The sequence below is a fragment of the Rutilus rutilus genome, assembly GCF_951802725.1.
Source record: "Rutilus rutilus genome assembly, chromosome: 3".
Classification (NCBI taxonomy): Eukaryota; Metazoa; Chordata; class Actinopteri; order Cypriniformes; family Leuciscidae; genus Rutilus; species Rutilus rutilus.
In genome coordinates this window covers 8,678,428-8,697,558 of record NC_140211.1, presented here as the reverse complement: position 1 = coordinate 8,697,558, position 19,131 = coordinate 8,678,428, and the positions used below count along the sequence as shown (strand labels likewise).

Sequence of the window (19,131 nt, the reverse complement as noted above, 5' to 3'; positions counted from 1 at the left end):
AGACTTGGGCAGCGAACATTAGACTGGAGGTGTGTGTGCCCATGGCAAAGGAAAAACACAGCAGTGGCACCAGCAGCACATTAAGCCAGAGATCCTATTTATGACGCCAAATGATGGCCAGCACATTCTGCTCTGAGCACTTCACAGGAGAGATATGAGGCTAAAACAGTATTCGGGGAACCAAAGCATCCTTTCAAAAAGCATCAGTTTAATCTCAATCTAAATAACTAGAAAACTGAGTTCAGCATTCATAAAGTTCACATGTCAAGGTTTCCCTTAGAAAACAGCTATCACAAGATAGAAAAAAGCTATAGGTAAGCTGTTCCATGCGTTCATATTCATATTCCAAAATACTGATGCTTGGAGTCAATTGTTTTAATTTTGATAAATTAATGAAACTTGCCAAATTGTGCGGACATAATTTTTGGCCAGGCTGTCATACAAAGAAATTATGAACACAGAAATTATGAGCCAACAAAATATTAATAACTGATTATGTTGTAGTTGTATTTGTAGTGCTTTTTATTTCTGTATGCATTTTTTGTATAGCACAATAAAACCTTTAAGTTGCCTTTTTTTTTGCCAATAATTTTTTGTCAGATAAATACTTTAGCCAAGTTTAGTGTTTTGGTTTTCCTTTTATATTAAAATATTTAAAACATATTTTAATAATTTAATAATGGTTTAATCGAAAAGTGAAAAGTATAGTTTAGTATAGTATAGTATATAATACATATATATATATATACAGTGCTATGCATAAGTTTAGACACCCATGCTAAAGTTGACTAAAAAGAGGAATAAAAAATCATCTTTTGGAAATTGAACTTAATGCCTTAATTAAAAAAATTAGGAAAAATTCAACCTTTAAGGACACCAATTTTCTTTGTGAATGAATAATGTATCGTAAATAAATAAATGTTCTTCCTTAAAATACAGGGTGCATAAGTTTGGACACCCCTATGTTAAATTCCCATAGAGGCAGGCAGATTTTTATTTTTAAGTATTTTTATTTTTTCATTTTTTTAGGATACTATGCATCCTGATTAAGTTCCCTTGGCCTTTGGAATTAAAATAGCCCCACATCATCACATAGCCTTCACCATACCTTGAGATTGGCATGGGGTACTTTCCATAATATCATCTCTCAATGCAAATTAAACTAGCTATTAGGCTAACTGAAATAAAACCATGCCAATCTCTAGGTATGGTGAAGGCTATGTGATGATGTGGGGCTATTTTAATTCCAAAGGCCAAGGGAACTTTATCAGGATGCATAGTATCCTGGATCCATGAAGTAACTGGCCTTTAAAAATAAAAATCTGCCTGCCTCTATGGGAATTTAACATAGGGGTGTCCAAACTTATGCACCCTGTATTTTAAGGAAGAACATTTATTTATTTACGATGCATTATTCATTCACAAAGAAAATTGGTGTCCTTAAAGGTTGGATTTTTCCTAATTTTTTAAATTAAGGCATTAAGTTCAGTTTCCAAAAGATGATTTTTTATTCCTCTTTTTAGTCAACGTTAGTATGGGTGTCTAAACTTATGCATAGCACTGTATATATATATATATATATATATATATATATACACACACACACTCACCTAAAGGATTATTAGGAACACCTGTTCAATTTCTCATTAATGCAATTATCTAATCAACCAATCACATGGCAGTTGCTTCAATGCATTTAGGGGTGTGGTCCTGGTCAAGACAATCTCCTGAACTCCAAACTGAATGTCAGAATGGGAAAGAAAGGTGATTTAAGCAATTTTGAGCGTGGCATGGTTGTTGGTGCCAGACGGGCCGGTCTGAGTATTTCACAATCTGCTCAGTTACTGGGATTTTCACGCACAACCATTTCTAGGGTTTACAAAGAATGGTGTGAAAAGGGAAAAACATCCAGTATGCAGCAGTCCTGTGGGCGAAAATGCCTTGTTGATGCTAGAGGTCAGAGGAGAATGGGCCGACTGATTCAAGCTGATAGAAGAGCAACTTTGACTGAAATAACCACTCGTTACAACCGAGGTATGCAGCAAAGCATTTGTGAAGCCACAACACGCACAACCTTGAGGCGGACGGGCTACAACAGCAGAAGACCCCACCGGGTACCACTCATCTCCACTACAAATAGGAAAAAGAGGCTACAATTTGCACGAGCTCACCAAAATTGGACAGTTGAAGACTGGAAAAATGTTGCCTGGTCTGATGAGTCTCGATTTCTGTTGAGACATTCAGATGGTAGAGTCAGAATTTGGCGTAAACAGAATGAGAACATGGATCCATCATGCCTTGTTACCACTGTGCAGGCTGGTGGTGGTGGTGTAATGGTGTGGGGGATGTTTTCTTGGCACACTTTAGGCCCCTTAGTGCCAATTGGGCATCGTTTAAATGCCACGGCCTACCTGAGCATTGTTTCTGACCATGTCCATCCCTTTATGACCACCATGTACCCATCCTCTGATGGCTACTTCCAGCAGGATAATGCACCATGTCACAAAGCTCGAATCATTTCAAATTGGTTTCTTGAACATGACAATGAGTTCACTGTACTAAAATGGCCCCCACAGTCACCAGATCTCAACCCAATAGAGCATCTTTGGGATGTGGTGGAACGGGAGCTTCGTGCCATGGATGTGCATCCCACAAATCTCCATCAACTGCAAGATGCTATCCTATCAATATGGGCCAACATTTCTAAAGAATGCTCTCAGCACCTTGTTGAATCAATGCCACGTAGAATTAAGGCAGTTCTGAAGGCGAAAGGGGGTCAAACACAGTATTAGTATGGTGTTCCTAATAATCCTTTAGGTGAGTGTATACACACAATGTATTTCACTCTTAGTTTATCAGTTTTGAACATGTAATCATTCATCTTTTACCATCATTACCATCTTTTAGAAAAAAATATATTATATAACTGAATAAATGAATAAACAGCATTCCCTGGGACAGGGGATATTATAGAAGCATCCTCTTTGTCATACCTTTTTTATAACTATAAAATGTCATAATTTACAAATAGTTGGGTTTTCCAAACCAACTATGCAGAAATTAGTTGTTCAATGCTTCATCAATTTCATCACAGTTTATGGAAGAGGAAACAGGCCACTAGAAGAAAAATAAATCACAAAACTCATTTTTTGCCATCTGTATGAAATGAAGTCCTGCCTTTAAATTCAAAAAGCCAATTTAGAATGTAGGCATCGGTCTGTTTGCTCTACAACACATTTAGCATTAGCTGGACTGGATTTGCATTCGTGATTTGACAAACAGTTTTGGCGATTTTGGTCTTTATCCCATTAAAGTAGGAGGAAGCCATCCTTGTGTGACAAGAAAATAGTTGCCAAGATGACTGTTGAGTGAAGTGACTTACTCTCAAAAGGACTTCATATAAATAAATCAGCCAGTTATTCTGTTTCACTCCTGTACTCCCGGCAGGTAGAAATAAAGCCCAACGACATCCGCGGGATAATGTTTTCACATATGTGCCTGTAAATGGTACACACACACATGAATAATTACAGCTGGCATCATGAATCTCAACATATGCATGCAAACTCTTCCATGACATCATGCCTGAACGCACAAACCGAAACATTTTCATGTGTGGCGAGATATCACAGCTCACACGGTGACATGAGCAGGTGTTTGACGGAGCTTTAACCGTTCATTGCTCTCAACAGAAGAACAGTACTCTTCATCAGTCCATCAATGTCTTCGTCACGTCTATCTCTCTATCGCTCCGTCACAGCTTCTGCTACAGAGCCAGAGAGAATCAAGCAGCCACCCCACCAGCACTTGTCCTAGTTACATACATCTGCTAACGGGATGATCACAGGGCGCTCGCTAACGAAACAACGACCTCGCTCAACTGGCGGAGCACAGAGTTTTAGCTCAAATCCTGCAGTGCAGTAAAAAACATTTGGGAAGCAGTAAAAGTCAATTAGCAGATGTTAGAACTATAATATTAGGCTAAAATATTCATGCCTGTGATGCAAAGCCTGTCACGTGATCCTTCAGAAATCATTCTAATACGGTGATTTGGTGCTAAAGAAACATTTCTTATTATGATCAATGGTGAAAACGGTTATGATGCTTTAAAAGACCCCTTTGGTAAGATAACACGAAGAACGAGTAAACATTGTTTTTCACATATACAAAACGGGTTAAAAATCGGTGAAGTCACACTTTAACCAAGATGAACAAATGTGTGAAATAGATCCCTAATTTAGAATGTAGCACGCATTAACTGTGCAAATGATAATGTTTACAACATTGCTTTAAAGCGTTTGGAATAACAAAATCATAATCCCCATTATAAGCATAAAACTTACCACCCTTGGTGACAGGCTTATGTTCAAAGTTATATAAAAACAAACAATATATTGACTTCTTAAACCCGACAAATGTCTTATTATGAATTACCTTCATTCAAACTGATCTCATCAAATATTTATGTATGTGATTACAATTAATTAGAGTAATCAGCATATGCTGGTTAATGATATGCTGAATTGAAACTGTTAATCGATTGACAGCTCTAATTAAAACAAAAACATCTCGTAAATAAACTTAACGGAAAGAGTAAGAGGCAAAGACAGCGTAGGCATTTCGCTCCAGTTTGCAAACAGCAGAGGTTGTTTTTCAAAGAACGAGGGCCGCTAGGCTGCCTCGGGACAGTCATGGTTGGGTTGCGTCGTCATCGAGGGGTTTGAGCCAGTATTAATTATGCCAGTCTAGGCTTGGACCAGTCGGTCTCTCAACGCCACTGCAATGGATGATAACCACTATGGCAACCTTCCACATGGCCATGACCTTTGCCCCCAATCATGCCTGCCAGAAGCCTGGAAGTAAACAAGCAAAGTGTGTGTGTGTGTGTGTGTTTGTGTGGCACTGGGGAAGCCATCATCATACATCTAGACATCACATAATTTCTTCACTCAATCTGACAATGAATATTATTCATGCCAGCACGTGTCTGCATATGGATGTGTGATAAAGGGAGGGGAGAGATGGCTCATCTTTTTTACATGTTTTTAGATATTCCGCCAGCCTTTTCGGCCACCGGAGAGTGTTGGTTTGTGCTATCGACTGTCACTAGCGAGAACACAATCCCACAGTAATCAACACAGACGCACACAAACACACAACACGGGTCTACAGCAATGCATGACGAGGCGCACTGTATTACTCATCTAATGACTTTAACAGAGGTCACTCCTCAGAGTCTTGTCATATATTAAACAAAAATTCATCTTAATAATCTTTAACACTGTGTGATAATGTAAGACAAGACAATGATTTTTTTTGGGGGGGGCAAGACATTAGATATATCTTTATCAACAGCCAGACAGATCGCTGCAGCACTCGAGAACATATACCACAGGATTCATAAACTGTGCAAACTTCAGGAGGTTTTGATTGATGGATAAAAAATGTTATTATGCCTTTTTTACACGTTTAGTGTGTAATGTTTCTGTTTGAGCATGAAAAAGGTCTGCAAAGTTAAAAAGCAAATTATTTTCTACATCAGTGTCACTGTTTCTGAACTCCCTGAAACGCCTCCATTGTAGTCTTGAGTTTTCTTCCAGGAATGAACACGTCACGATATTCCTCATTTAAATAATTCCCACCCAAGGCATGCGCAGAATAAAGGGATGAGGCCTGGTTGAGTTAGTTAGTAGTGTGTTGAAACTCGTGGTTATAGTAAGGGGCGTGGAATTTCCCAAACACACTCGAAGCAGTTGACCAATCACAACACACTGGTCCAGCCAACCAATCAGAGCACACTGCGCTTTTCAGAAGGAGGGGCTTCATAGAGACAGGAACTAAACAGAGCGTTACTGACAGACTGGGAAGAGAGGAGCTGCAACAATGGAGAATATGTGAAAAATAATGTGTTTTTAAACATTCAACCATGAAAATCTATCCTAGTAGATCCAAAGACAAAATCAAGACTTTGTAAAAGGCATAATAGGTCCTCTTTAAATGGAGAGAGAAAAAAGAAATCTAAATGCCACTCACTGTATTAAAATATGACACAAGACACAAAATTCTGCAATCAAAAGTCTGAGAATTCAATATGAACTCAAACATTTCTCAGCTAATTCTTCCAAAAACAAATGATCTGAGCGAGGCTGCTCCTCATTACTTGTATAGCTCTACACTCTTACTGTCAACATAGTTGTTTTTACTTTTATCTCGTCAAAAGATATTTAGTAAAAACATCTGAGAAAAAGCTGATACTGAAGGTGTGTAATTTTGGCACCACTAGATTGGGAAATGCAAAAATAATGACAGATTTAACAATAAACTGATTTCCCAAGCACGTCTTCCATTCACGAGAAAGCTTTTTAGCGCTAAAGTGCGCTCCTTTTAATGACAAATATCTGAGACCTCCATTAAGTCTGACATGATTTGTTGCAAGCATTTTTTATTTTAAGTAAAGAGCTTTATACACCTTATCCGGACGGTACTAGTTTTCCCCGAGGAGTTCGGGTTAATTTGTACTTCACAGATGTACTTTGTGATTTTAATTCCAGCTGAATCTAATGTGTCTGTCATTTACTTCCACAACATCAGTAAAAATTGCAGTGCAAATTGCCACTGTTACTCAGCTATAACCCAGAGGTCCTCTGAGAAATCTAAAACCTTTCGTACAGGAATGTCTGTGAATGCGGTACATTCATTTTCCACAATGTTTCTACTATTCTGACCTTCATTGAATGCAGTAACGACATTTCATTATGAACCTTCATTATGTATTTATAACTTTTGGCCAATTTTTATACATTTTATGCATATTTACATATGCAATAATAATAATATCACATCAAAAATTGTTTTAAATTGGTTTCATGATGCATCCAGAGCACATGACCTTTGATTCACAGCCCACATTCAACAGACAATACCACTTTAACACAACAACAGAGATTCCAATCACGTCCAAATCAGCAGATCACGGACGTCTTGTTAATAACTCAAATGTGGTGTGGGAAATTAATCCTGTCTGAATGGCGCTCGCTGTGAGAGTCATTGAGATTCTCTGAGTGTTTGTCCTATGTGGGGTGTCATCTCTCTTAGATTTTAATATCAGTAAGGTAATTTTCAGTTAAAAGGGGTTGTGATAGTGAACTCACACAGTGTGGAGTGAGGAGGATTTACTGTGACCCGGTGTGTGACTGTGCCACGGTGTCTCATAACTCTTGTGACCTGGCTGCTGGTGTGGCGCTTCAGTTTCTGCTGGGATCAAATGCTCACAGTAAACGGTCTATTAACCAGCACAGGATGGGCCGACACACAAACACACACGCTCACTCATATCCTCAATCTTTACTGCGACACATATAATACACCTTCCACACACATTCCATTTCTCATCTGATTAATATTCTGGCGCCCACGTATTCTCACACCCCACCTCTGCGCATGCACACACACACACACACACACATCCATATAGACTTAAATTACACACTTGTGTGAAGCCATATTAGCTTTGATTATGGAAATGTATGCAGAGAGAGGCATGCCAGTGTCATCTCACTATCTCTGAGCCAAGCAATGTGTGGATGTGAAGTGTACAAACAGACTCTATCTCCCACACACACGCATGAGGCTAAATGACAGACAGCAGCCTTTTTATTAGTGCTTGTGACACATCTGATAAATGGACTTCTTTATGTGAGTGGAAGGTTGGCAGGTACTTGCGTGTGTGTGTGTGTGTCTGTGTATGCGATTCAGCATGAAGCAAGGAAACGTCATGCCAACAAAACAGTCATTGTAATTAATTAATTAGTTCATGTTTCTTAAAAATAACCTTTACAAAATAGAGTAGCCACACAAACATGTTATCTTTCAATTTAAAATAGACAAATTTAATTAAAATAATTAAAATGACATTTTATGTACAAGATGTTGATTTAATGTTGTAAATAATTATTAGAAATGTTAAATTAATTAATTAATTAATGAAGAGGAAACCCAACATGCATTATTTATTTAAAATTCTATAAATGGTATACAAAATATTATATAATATTAAAGATTACATTTTAGATTTATTTTTAATGAATATGCAACCAAATACATACATACATATTTCATATAGTAGTATATATTTATTTTTAATGCAATTTCTAGAAATGTTGTAGAACTTGTAGACATTTTGTGCGAATTTGTCACATTCCTCTTTTACAATTTCACAGTATTCTAACATAAAATACACTTGAGAGATGTCATAATGCAAATTCAACATTTAATGACATTCTTTATCTGTAAACATATTTAAAATGTTTCTTAAAAATTGGCTTTCAGAAATAGAACAGGCACCTGTTTCAAATAACCACACACACACACACACACACACGCCCCAGGACTGCTAACACACGCTGAGTGTGATCCATACACACATACTCACACATTAACACACGCCCCTGATGTGAATACAAAGCAAGCACACACTTTTAGATAAACCTACAAAATCCAAATGAACACATTCCGCCTCTGATAATGTTCTTTCTGCTGCTGACCAAAACATCATCATGACAAATTAAGCTCGGTAACGACCTCTGCCTTTCTAATGATCCTGAAACCAACCAGAGAAACCATCTGACGCCTCTGTGTGCGTGTAACCTTGGTCACGGATCAGTAATAACAGTCTAATTGTTATAAATTGTGCTGTATTTGTGTGATGATGCCTTTGTCACAGATCAGTAATAAGGACAGACACTAATTGCTATTACTATTTGTCTCTTTGTGTGTGTGTTTCTGACCTTGCGATACCTCTAGCGGGAAATTGCTCGAAATAATCCTCAGAATTTAGCTTTTGTTTAGCTCTTCAGCACTGTGCTGCATTATTTCTCTTTTTATTTATACTTGTACTTATTTGTTTTAATCCATTTAAATTCACCTACTATTTTACTTTATTTATGGTCTTATTTTACTGTTCTGTATGGAGTACAGTACAGGGTAAAGAATTGTGATGAAAAAGCGTGTAAAAAATGTGCTATAAAAGTAAACTTTCATTGCCTTAACTAGCAAGACTTCTTTTGTCCACAGGCTTAATCAGAAATACCATGCTGGCCAGCCATCTTCACCATCAGCATATGTTAGACCAGCACTAAACCAGTATAAACCAGTCATAACATACAGTATACACACGTTCAGAAGATTGGCTTTCAATTCCTGAGTGTGAATGTGATTTGAATTCCCTCATGAAGTTGAATTTGAATAAGTGGAAGAGGAATTAACTGAATAGTAATTACAAACGTCTATAGGTGGCATTTCAAACATGGTGATGGCAATCCATCCATCCATTCATCCATCCACATACATACCTACCTGTCCATCCATCCATCCATCCACATACATACCGACCTACCTGTCCATCCATCCATCCATCCATCCACATACATACCTACCTGTCCATCCATCCATCCACATACATACCGACCTACCTGTCCATCCATCCACATACATACCGACCTACCTGTCCATCCATCCACATACATACCGACCTACCTGTCCATCCATCCATCCATCCATCCACATACATACCTACCTGTCCATCCATCCATCCACATACATACCGACCTACCTGTCCATCCATCCATCCATCCATCCACATACATACCTACCTGTCCATCCATCTATCCATCCATCCACATACATACCTACCTGTCCATCCATCCATCCATCCACATACATACCTACCTGTCCATCTATCCATCCATCCATCCATCCATATACATACCTACCTGTCCATCCATCCATCCATCCATATACATACCTACCTGTCCATCCATCCATCCATCCATCCATATACATACCTACCTGTCCATCCATCCATCCACATACATACCGACCTACCTGTCCATCCATCCATCCATCCATATACATACCTACCTGTCCATCCATCCACCCACATGCATACCGACCTACCTGTCCATCCATCCATCCATCCATCCACATACATACCTACCTGTCCATCCATCCACCCACATACATACCGACCTACCTGTCCATCCATCCATCCATATACATACCTACCTGTCCATCCATCCACCCACATACATACCGACCTACCTGTCCATCCATCCATCCACATACATACCTACCTGTCCATCCATCCACCCACATACATACCGACCTACCTGTCCATCCATCCATCCATCCATATACATACCTACCTGTCCATCCATCCATCCACATACATACCTACCTACCTGTCCATCCATCCATCCACATACATACCTACCTGTCCATCCATCCACCCATCCATCCATCCATCCATCCATCCACATACCTACCTACCTGTCCATCCATCCATCCACATACATACCCACCTACCTACCCATCCATCCATCCACATACCTACCTATCCATCCATCCATCCATCCATCCATCCATCCACATACCTACCTACCTGTCCATCCATCCATCCATATACCTACCTACCTACCCATCCATCCATCCATCCATATACATACCAACCTACCTGTCCATCCATCCATCCATCCATCCATCCATCCATCCATATACCTACCTACCTGTCCATCCACCCGTCCGTCCATCCATCCATCCATCAAACGTCCTCCCTGTCCACCCACCTGTCCATCTATTCAAGCTAAAGTTGTTCAAACTTCAAGATCTTTAACTTTTTTTTAACAAAACTTTCAAACAAAGCTTTGCCAAGCTTACATTCAAAGTTTGCCTTGACAAAATCTGCTTTTCTAGAGACAGTAAATGACAGTTTTTCATTTTAAAATCATTTTAATTCTGTTACCTTACATTCTAATTTGAATTGCAACTCTGCATTCACTGACTTAATTCAAATTAAATTAGCATTTTAAGAATTAGCATTTTTGGAATTAAATCTGATTTTAAAAGTTGAATTCTTAATTCAATTCTGAATGTTCTACAAGCTTGGCTCATACACACTCACACTCACACACGCAAACACACACGTACTGTACATGACTGCACAGCCCAAACGTCAGAAAACTATGGCAACTGCCCTCAGCAACAGACCACAATACATCAGAACAGATGTTACATGTCAAAACAGGCCTGCGTCAAAACTGTAAACTAACCGTTGGAGTTACTCAAGCATTTTATGGTGCACGCGTCCATTTGTAGATGCTAGTCACTGAAAGTATAGAAATGTGACCTGTAGCACTACAAGAAACACAATTTAACATGGCTAGACTGCAAGAGCCCCTATTATATGATTTTAAAGGTTCCTAATTTTGTTTTGGAGTCTCCTAATAGGTTTTCATGCATCAAAGGTCAAAACACTTACATTTTCTCATAATATACATTGTACATAACCTCATTTCCCAAAGAGTCTGAAAAAGATCTGTTCGAAGATTCAGTCTCTCTAAACCCCTCCTTTCTGAGAGCAGCTTCTGCTCTGATTGGTCAGACGGTCCAGTCTGTTGTGATTGGTCTACAACTTACAGCGCATGTTGAAAACCACCCACTATTATCATATCTGAATTTCAGCTCTGGATCTTCCTCAGCGCTTGATACACAGCGATACGAACAGTAACGATGGCGTCGGTTTTACCGTATCAATTCCAGTGCGAGTCCTCGTTCTTTTGAAGAGCATCACAGTGGATTCTCAGCGCTGAAAACAGCGTCTTCTCGACATGAACAACACGAACAACACGAACCAAACTCTTCCAGTCTCAGCTACAACTACAGTGTTTGAGGGTCAAAGTAGACGCTGTTCACAGGCGGCCAATGAACACCATAGACTGGCTTTATGCAAATTTGTTACGTAGGTTTGTAACAGGAAGTGAGACTGGAATTACTGACGACTCATTTCAGAGGTTCAGAATCGATTCTTTCTCTTAGGAGACAATAACTTTATCAAATTTTCAGACCTTTTACCTTCCCAAACAGCTATATTACACACTGCATGAAAGGTATTTCTCTCTCTCTCTCTCTCTCTCTCTCTCTCTCTCTCTCTCACACAAACACTCAATAATATACCCTCTCTCTCTCTCTCTCTCTCACACACACTCAATAATATACCCGCCTTTCAGTCATAAACGCACTCAGAGTTATTAAGTTCTAAGCTCGTCGTCTCCCCTGACCCTGCAAATCTTTCGAAATACCGCAGCGGGACCCTCTCTAGTCTCCGGTGGTAACTGAGATATAAAAACCCAAGCTTGCGTGACACTTATCGTTGCCTCCTAACAAAGTTTTTTCAGCTGAGTGCATGGGGAAAGAGAGGGATATGGCACTTCGGATCAATAAAGACATCTGTTTATTAGATAGAGCGACGCTGTGACATGGTTTAGCTGGGGAGTGCAGCGCTGGGGTGTAATATTATAGATGTTCCCCTGCTGAGAGCTGACAAGACACACGGTGGCCCGGAGTTATATGAGCACTGCAAATTTATTCAGTTAGAGAACATGCAGGGAGAGATGGAGGGAAAGAGAGAGAGAGAGAGAGAGAGAGAGAGAATGGATGAGGCTCAGAAAGAGAAGATATTGGGTATTGGCAAAACCACAGCGAAGAGTTTACACGACGCACACAGATCTACACATCTGAACATCTTTACGTGTTTGCTTTTATTATTTGAGAATTCTTTCCATCAGCAACAAGTTAAAAATCTGGCCTGAATACAAGGCTCCCTGCACCTTTTGACCAGTGTATTTTCATATGTTCAGTGTATAATGCCTTTAAAATAGCATTATACTTTAATATAATGTAATGGACCTGAGCTAATATGAACTAACAGTAACAAAGATGAATAAACTCTGTAACAAATGTACTTCACATTGTTAGCTAAGGCATTAACTAAGATTAATTAATGGGACCTTATTGTAAAGTCCCGTGATGCAAAGCTGTATTTTCAGTCTTCAGTGTCACATGATCCTTCAGAAATCATTCTAATATCCTGATTTGCTGCTCAAGAAACATTTCTGATTATTATCAATGTTGAAAACAGTTGTGCAGCTATTTTGTTTTTGTTTTGTGGAAGCTGTGATACATTTGTCAGAATGAATTAATGAACAAAAAGTTCAAAAGGACAGCAATTTTTTTTTTTTTTAAATCTTACTGACCCCAATCTCTTGAACACTGAACACTAGTGTGCATCCCCGGTCACTACATCATCTCATGTAACAGTAGTAAATCCTGCTCCTATAAATGAAATGAAGACCAGATCGGTTACACACATCCTTGAAAACAGGCTTGTCTAAACTCAGCGTCAGATATAATTATTGTGCGAGAAATTCTAAGACAGCATCTATTAAATGCCCTTTCTACAGCAGAGTTTGACATTTTGGCTTCCGGCAGCCATGAAACAAAACAGAGAACTCCATTCATAGAAACCAACTTCTGACACCAGACCTAAAAAGTAAGCATTACATTCACAGAGGGCAACTTCTGGCAGAGACCTGGCACGTACTGTAGCGATGCCGTCGTGGTCCGCTCATGCCAAACGGCTGGGAGAATTCCCACTGGATTTGGACTGGAAAATAAGAGGCGGCATCATTGAGACAAATGCACACTGCTGTTCAGATGCAAGGCGGCCATAGATCACAGTGCTTGTGGCTGTTTTATCTACTGTGATATTATATTAAACTAAATCAAAGGCATACGCACAAGCAAGCCCTCGTGTAATGAAATGCAAGCCTGTGTATCGGCTTTAATGACGTTTGTTCGTCAGCTAGCGAATTGGTGCAAAAGCGTATGTGTTTTTTCTAAATCGGTATGTGAAGATGGCCTATTTCAAGAGAAGCACAAGACGCTACTCTCTAAATATTCTCTTTTCCCTCAAGATCCTGTCTGAACACAACTTGTGAATGTCATTACAAACACTCCATCTACACAGTATTAAAATATCTCTCCCTCTCTCAGGCTTTCTTCCTGATTCATGGCGGAGTACACAAAGACAAGAACTTCAGTTGTTTATAGCAGGGCAACTTCCTCCGAAATAATGAGCTACCATAAATTTTAAGTCTCTCCAGAAACTTGCGAAAAAATTAAATAAAATATAACCACCAAAAAAAAATAAAAAAATAAATGCACAAAGCACTCAAGACGGCAACATGTCCGTAATTTGAGCGTCTCGGGGAACGGGTGTGATTTACAAACCCATTTGGCTGTACTTTTACACGGCCGATTGATTTTATTTTTTGACAGGATTCCGGCATTGATCGGGAAATTGAAAAAATGCAAAAACGTAAGGAGAGCTTTGATGAATTGTAACTATAATCCACTGAGATGCCGTTGATGAAAAGATGCTTCAGAGTTATGCAATTATAATAGCTAAATGCATAATCATTGAGCTCCTGGGTAATGGGGAGTCCTGATACAGTCTTTAGACTCTGTGCGTGTGTGTGTGTGTGTGTGTGTGTGTGTGTGTGTGTGTGTGTGTGTGTGTGTGTGTGTGTGTGTGTGTGTGTGTGTGTGTGTGTGTGTGTGTGTGTATAAATGTCTTCTGATGGCTTGTTTTCTCAGCGGTCGCACAAAAGATCCATTGCTCTGAGCGTGCAGACAGGGGGTGGCCATGGCAACACAGCCATTAAAGACCCATTGAAGAAAATGCCACAAAGTACGGAAAAACACATAAACACATGCGCACACGCACACAAACTAGCCACCAGAGCATTTAGAGGAAAACTAAAAAAAACACATCAAAATTTTTTGTGCACATAGTTCACACAAACACACAAGCCTTAACCCTTGTAATGGATTAAAAAATACACCTGATGCATTCCCGGGTCTGTTCACGTCCCCTGTGGAACGTAAGCCTATAGAACAGACATAACTTTATTTTTTTCATCTAAACTCATATGGGGCCCTATTTTAACGATCTGAAACGCAAGTGTCAAAGCGCAAAGCGCAAGTAACTTTGTGGGCGGGTCTCGGCGCTGTTGCTATTTTCCCGGCGGGATAAATGACTCTTGCGCCCGACGCAAATCTAAAAGGGGTTGGTCTGAAGTAGCTTCATTATTCATAGGTGTGGTTTGTGCGTAACGTGAAATAAACCAATCAGAGCGACATCTCACATTCCCTTTAAGAGCAGGCGCGCTTTTTCTAAGCGGATTCCTATTATAACGGCGGATTTGCCAGGCGCGCGCCAGGAGCGGTTCACAGCCGAGGAGACCGACGTCCTCGTCACGGCCGTAAAACACAGAGAAGTGACATTGGGGATGGAGAAACAAACACACCCAAATTAGCTTCGGTTAAACAGGCGTATGATAATTTGGGCGTGTGATTAAATGTGTAAGCTAGATTTATGCCTATTTTATTTTCACATCTTCATGGACACAACGATGATTTCCCTCGTGTATTAATATGAATAAATGAATGAAATCTTTATTTCGAACAATTAAAAAATAAATTAAACCAAAGACAGCAACACATTAAATATCCATCAATAAAAATAAACCAAAATCAAGAAAAACAAAACCTTTTTTTTTTTTTTTTTTTTTGCATAATAATCACACTGTTCGAAAAGGGATATGTAGAAGCCCTAGGCTTATCAAGACCTACAAGACCTAATATTTTTCCTAGTAATAATGTATGATTTGCAAAAATGAAAACGGCTGCTTCTGTGTAGATGAGAGCATCAAATTGTAATGCGCGTTGTGCACACGCTACATTGATTATGGCCAAGCATGCGCCCTTAAAATAGCATGAATAACATGCGCAACGCGCCACTGACTTTAGACTAGGTTTTTCCTGGTCACTGGCGGAATTGTTTTCTAAACCTGCAAAATAGCATGAGGGAACGTTTGTGCCGGAACACGCCTCCTCTTTGCGCTGAACCGCCCCGGGGAGCGCAAGTGTATTTGCTAGTTAACCGACGCGCGTCTGTGGAGGGAAAAGTCCGCTTTGCGCGGGTGCAAAATAGGAATGATACATGCGTCAGTGTACAAAGTCAATTGCGCTGGGTGCAAGATAGGGCCCATGGTATCTGATCAGTAACTTCTCATTAATGTGTGTTAACAGAATGTGCAAAAATGTTAAAGTTTTGAATGTTACCATGTTTTTACCATGCTATTACTTCATTTACCCCCTTTTATTATTTAAAAAACCCTGAAATGTTACGAACTATAGCAAAAAACAGTGTGATGCAAGTTTTATCAATATTTATAAAAAATTTTTTTTATATATTTGAATATATCATTATATGAAGTTTATAAGAATAATAATATGATAATTCCCAGAATGAACTCCAATGGATTTAATACAATTGCTTTGAACTTATAACTCATCACTGCTCAAAACAGACTAAATTTATGAAAACGACACATTTTTTTTCTAACTTCCATATACTTATTTGAAAACCTATAATTAAGCCATAATTAATAATTAATAAGCCAGTGTAGACCCCTTGGCTTCAGCCCATGCACACACACAAACATACTTACAAACCCCATTTGGTTGCTACCAGAGAGAGTGAATGATGATAAAAGTGTGCATGTGTGCATTCAAAGCACTCTCTTTCACTCCACTCCTCTGCCTTCAGCTCTTTCCCTACATCTTTCTTTCTCTTCGTGCCTCTACAGTATCTTACCATGTATTCTCTCGCTTTCATCTGGTCTGATCTCTGGCGTGTTTGATGGCAGTGTATTGTGGTAGATCACAAACGTCTCTTTTATCACAGAGATGTGTGTGATGTCATACATGAGTGCAAACATATATGGACACCCCCGGGATGTGTCTCTGGACAGTGTGTGTGTGTGTGTGTGTGTGTGTGTGTGTGTGTGTGTGTGTGTGTGTGTGTGTGTGTGTGTGTGTGTGTGTGTGTGTGTGTGTGTGTGTGCGCGCATGTATTGAAGGCTTGGCAGTGACTCTTTCACAGAGTTCATTGTTTTCAAAAGGTATGGTCACACAAAAATAGACATAGCACAGCTTTGCTTGAAATAGAAGAGCCGTATTTAATAAAATATGTGCGTATGTGTGTGTGTGTATGTGTGGATGCAATGGGGTTCAAAAGACTGAAGCTATTAGCAAAAATGCTTCTATGGCCACGTTCACACAGCAGCCGAATACGGTTGTCAGTCCTGTATTTGAGCCGGTTACGTTCACACACAGTACGGTTATTTACTGGAGTGACAACCGTATTCTTTGACCGAACTCGCACCCGTACATTTTCAGGACTCACAACCGCATTCTCGGAAAACCCACACTGTGTGAACAACTAGTTATCTGTCACTTCATTTGTACAAAGCGAGAGAGATGTTCTGGGCTGGTTTTCATGGGTATTTTCGTTTTCGGTAACTTACAGTGAAAATTATAACAATTTGCTTTAGTGCAGCAGAGATTGATCCAAAGAGCATCTTGTGCTTCAGAAAAAGCTGGAACATCTGACCATCTGAACATGATCACAAAATTACTTATTTGATTAGTCATCTAGAAATAGTGCACAATCTTAAATGTTTGCCATTCATTTTATGCCATTTTAGTGCTAACTTAAAATACAAAAAATAATAATAAAGAAAAAAATTACCAGATTTTGAGAATATTTTCAGAAGTCATTATTACCACAAAAAGTCGCATTACGAGATTGAAGTCATCACAATTCACATTATGTCATCATCACATTATGAGAATAACGTAATAAGAAGAGTAACATCAAAAGGGATATTCCTGTAAAAAAAAGTATGATGAATATGTTAGTATTTTATAAACTAAAATTTTGAGTAAATATAGTTTTTATACACCAGAAACTAACTGTCCACATATGTGGACGTCATGCAACAGTGGAGTCCGATTGCATAAAGTCTGATTTCTGTAACCTGCAAGTACAGTACAGGTCCAAAGTTTGGACACATTACTATTTTTAATGTTTTTGAAAGAAGTTTCTTCTGCTCATCAAGCCTGCATTTATTTGATCAAAAATGCAGAAAAAAAAGTAATATTGTGATATATTATCACAATTTAAAATAATTGGTTTTCAATTTATTATACTTTAAATTATCATTTATTTCTGTGATGCAAAGCTGAATTTTCAGGATCATTACTCCAGTCTATCACATGATCCTTTAGAAATCAGTCTAATATGATGATTCATTATCAAAGTTGGAAACAGTTCTGCTGCTTAATATTTTTTCATAACCTGTGATACTTTATTAGGATACTTTGATGAATAAAAAGTAAAAAAATTAACATAAAAAAAAAATGTAACAACAATATACACTACTGGTCAGTCATTTGGGGTCAGTAATTTATTTATTTATTTATTTATTTTTGAAATAAATCAATACTTTTATTCAGCAAGGATGTGTTAAATTGATAAAAAGTGATAATAAAGAAGATTTATATTATTAGAAAATATTTTTTTATTTTGAATAAATGCAGTTCTTTTTAACCTTTTATTCATCAAATATATTAGGCAGCAGAACTGTTTCCAACACTCATAATAAATCAGAATATTAGAATGATTTCTAAAGGATCATGTGATAGACTGGATGTCACATGTGACACTGAAGACTGGAGTAATGATGCTGAAAATTCAGCTTTGCATCACAGGAATAAATTATTTTTTAAAGTATATTCAAATAGAAAACTATTATTTTAAGTTGTAATAATATTTCACATTATTACTGTTTTTTTTTCTTCTGTATTTTTGATCAAATAAACGCAGCCTTGATAAGCATTAGAGACTTCTTTAAAAAATATAAAAATACTTTTGCAAATATGTTATGAATTGTCTTATATTGTAATAAAACAGACATTTAACAAATATATCCACATAAATAACCATTCAAAATGACATATTACGGCATTAAATGGCAACTTTACACATACATACCGAGACACATTTGGATTCTGCCTTCCAAACAGGGACAGCAAAGGTCAAGCACTCAGTGCAGAATAATAGAGAATACCCCAGAGGACAGTGGATGTGACAGAGACAGCAGTGATGAGTATGTCTGACAGAGACCAGCACATTTTGCTACTAGGTTTCCACATATACTGGATGTAACTACCGTTATAGTTCCTACAATACAGTAGGTGTTTTATTGTTATTATATTGTAATATTATTGTTTTTAATAACTGAGCTGATATACATAGCATAACATGGCATAATAAAAACACAATGTTGTCATCTGTGGCTTTATGTCCAATTTTACGCCTTTGTTGCA

General features: G+C 38.4%; 1 protein-coding gene across 4 annotated transcripts in view; it reads right to left on the bottom strand.

Annotated features, from left to right (window-relative positions):
• The window catches only part of nlgn2a (neuroligin 2a), a 248,988-nt gene that overhangs the window by 142,708 nt on the left and 87,149 nt on the right, over nt 1-19,131 (bottom strand). Inside the window, exon 1 of one of the 4 annotated variants that reach the window (XM_084404866.1) lies at nt 3,383-3,443. The exons of the other annotated variants lie outside the window; for them this stretch is intronic. The gene's annotated coding sequence lies outside the window, so the exon portion shown is untranslated. Of the gene's footprint in view, nt 1-3,382; nt 3,444-19,131 lie in introns of those variants that run through there. 4 annotated transcript variants of the gene reach the window in all.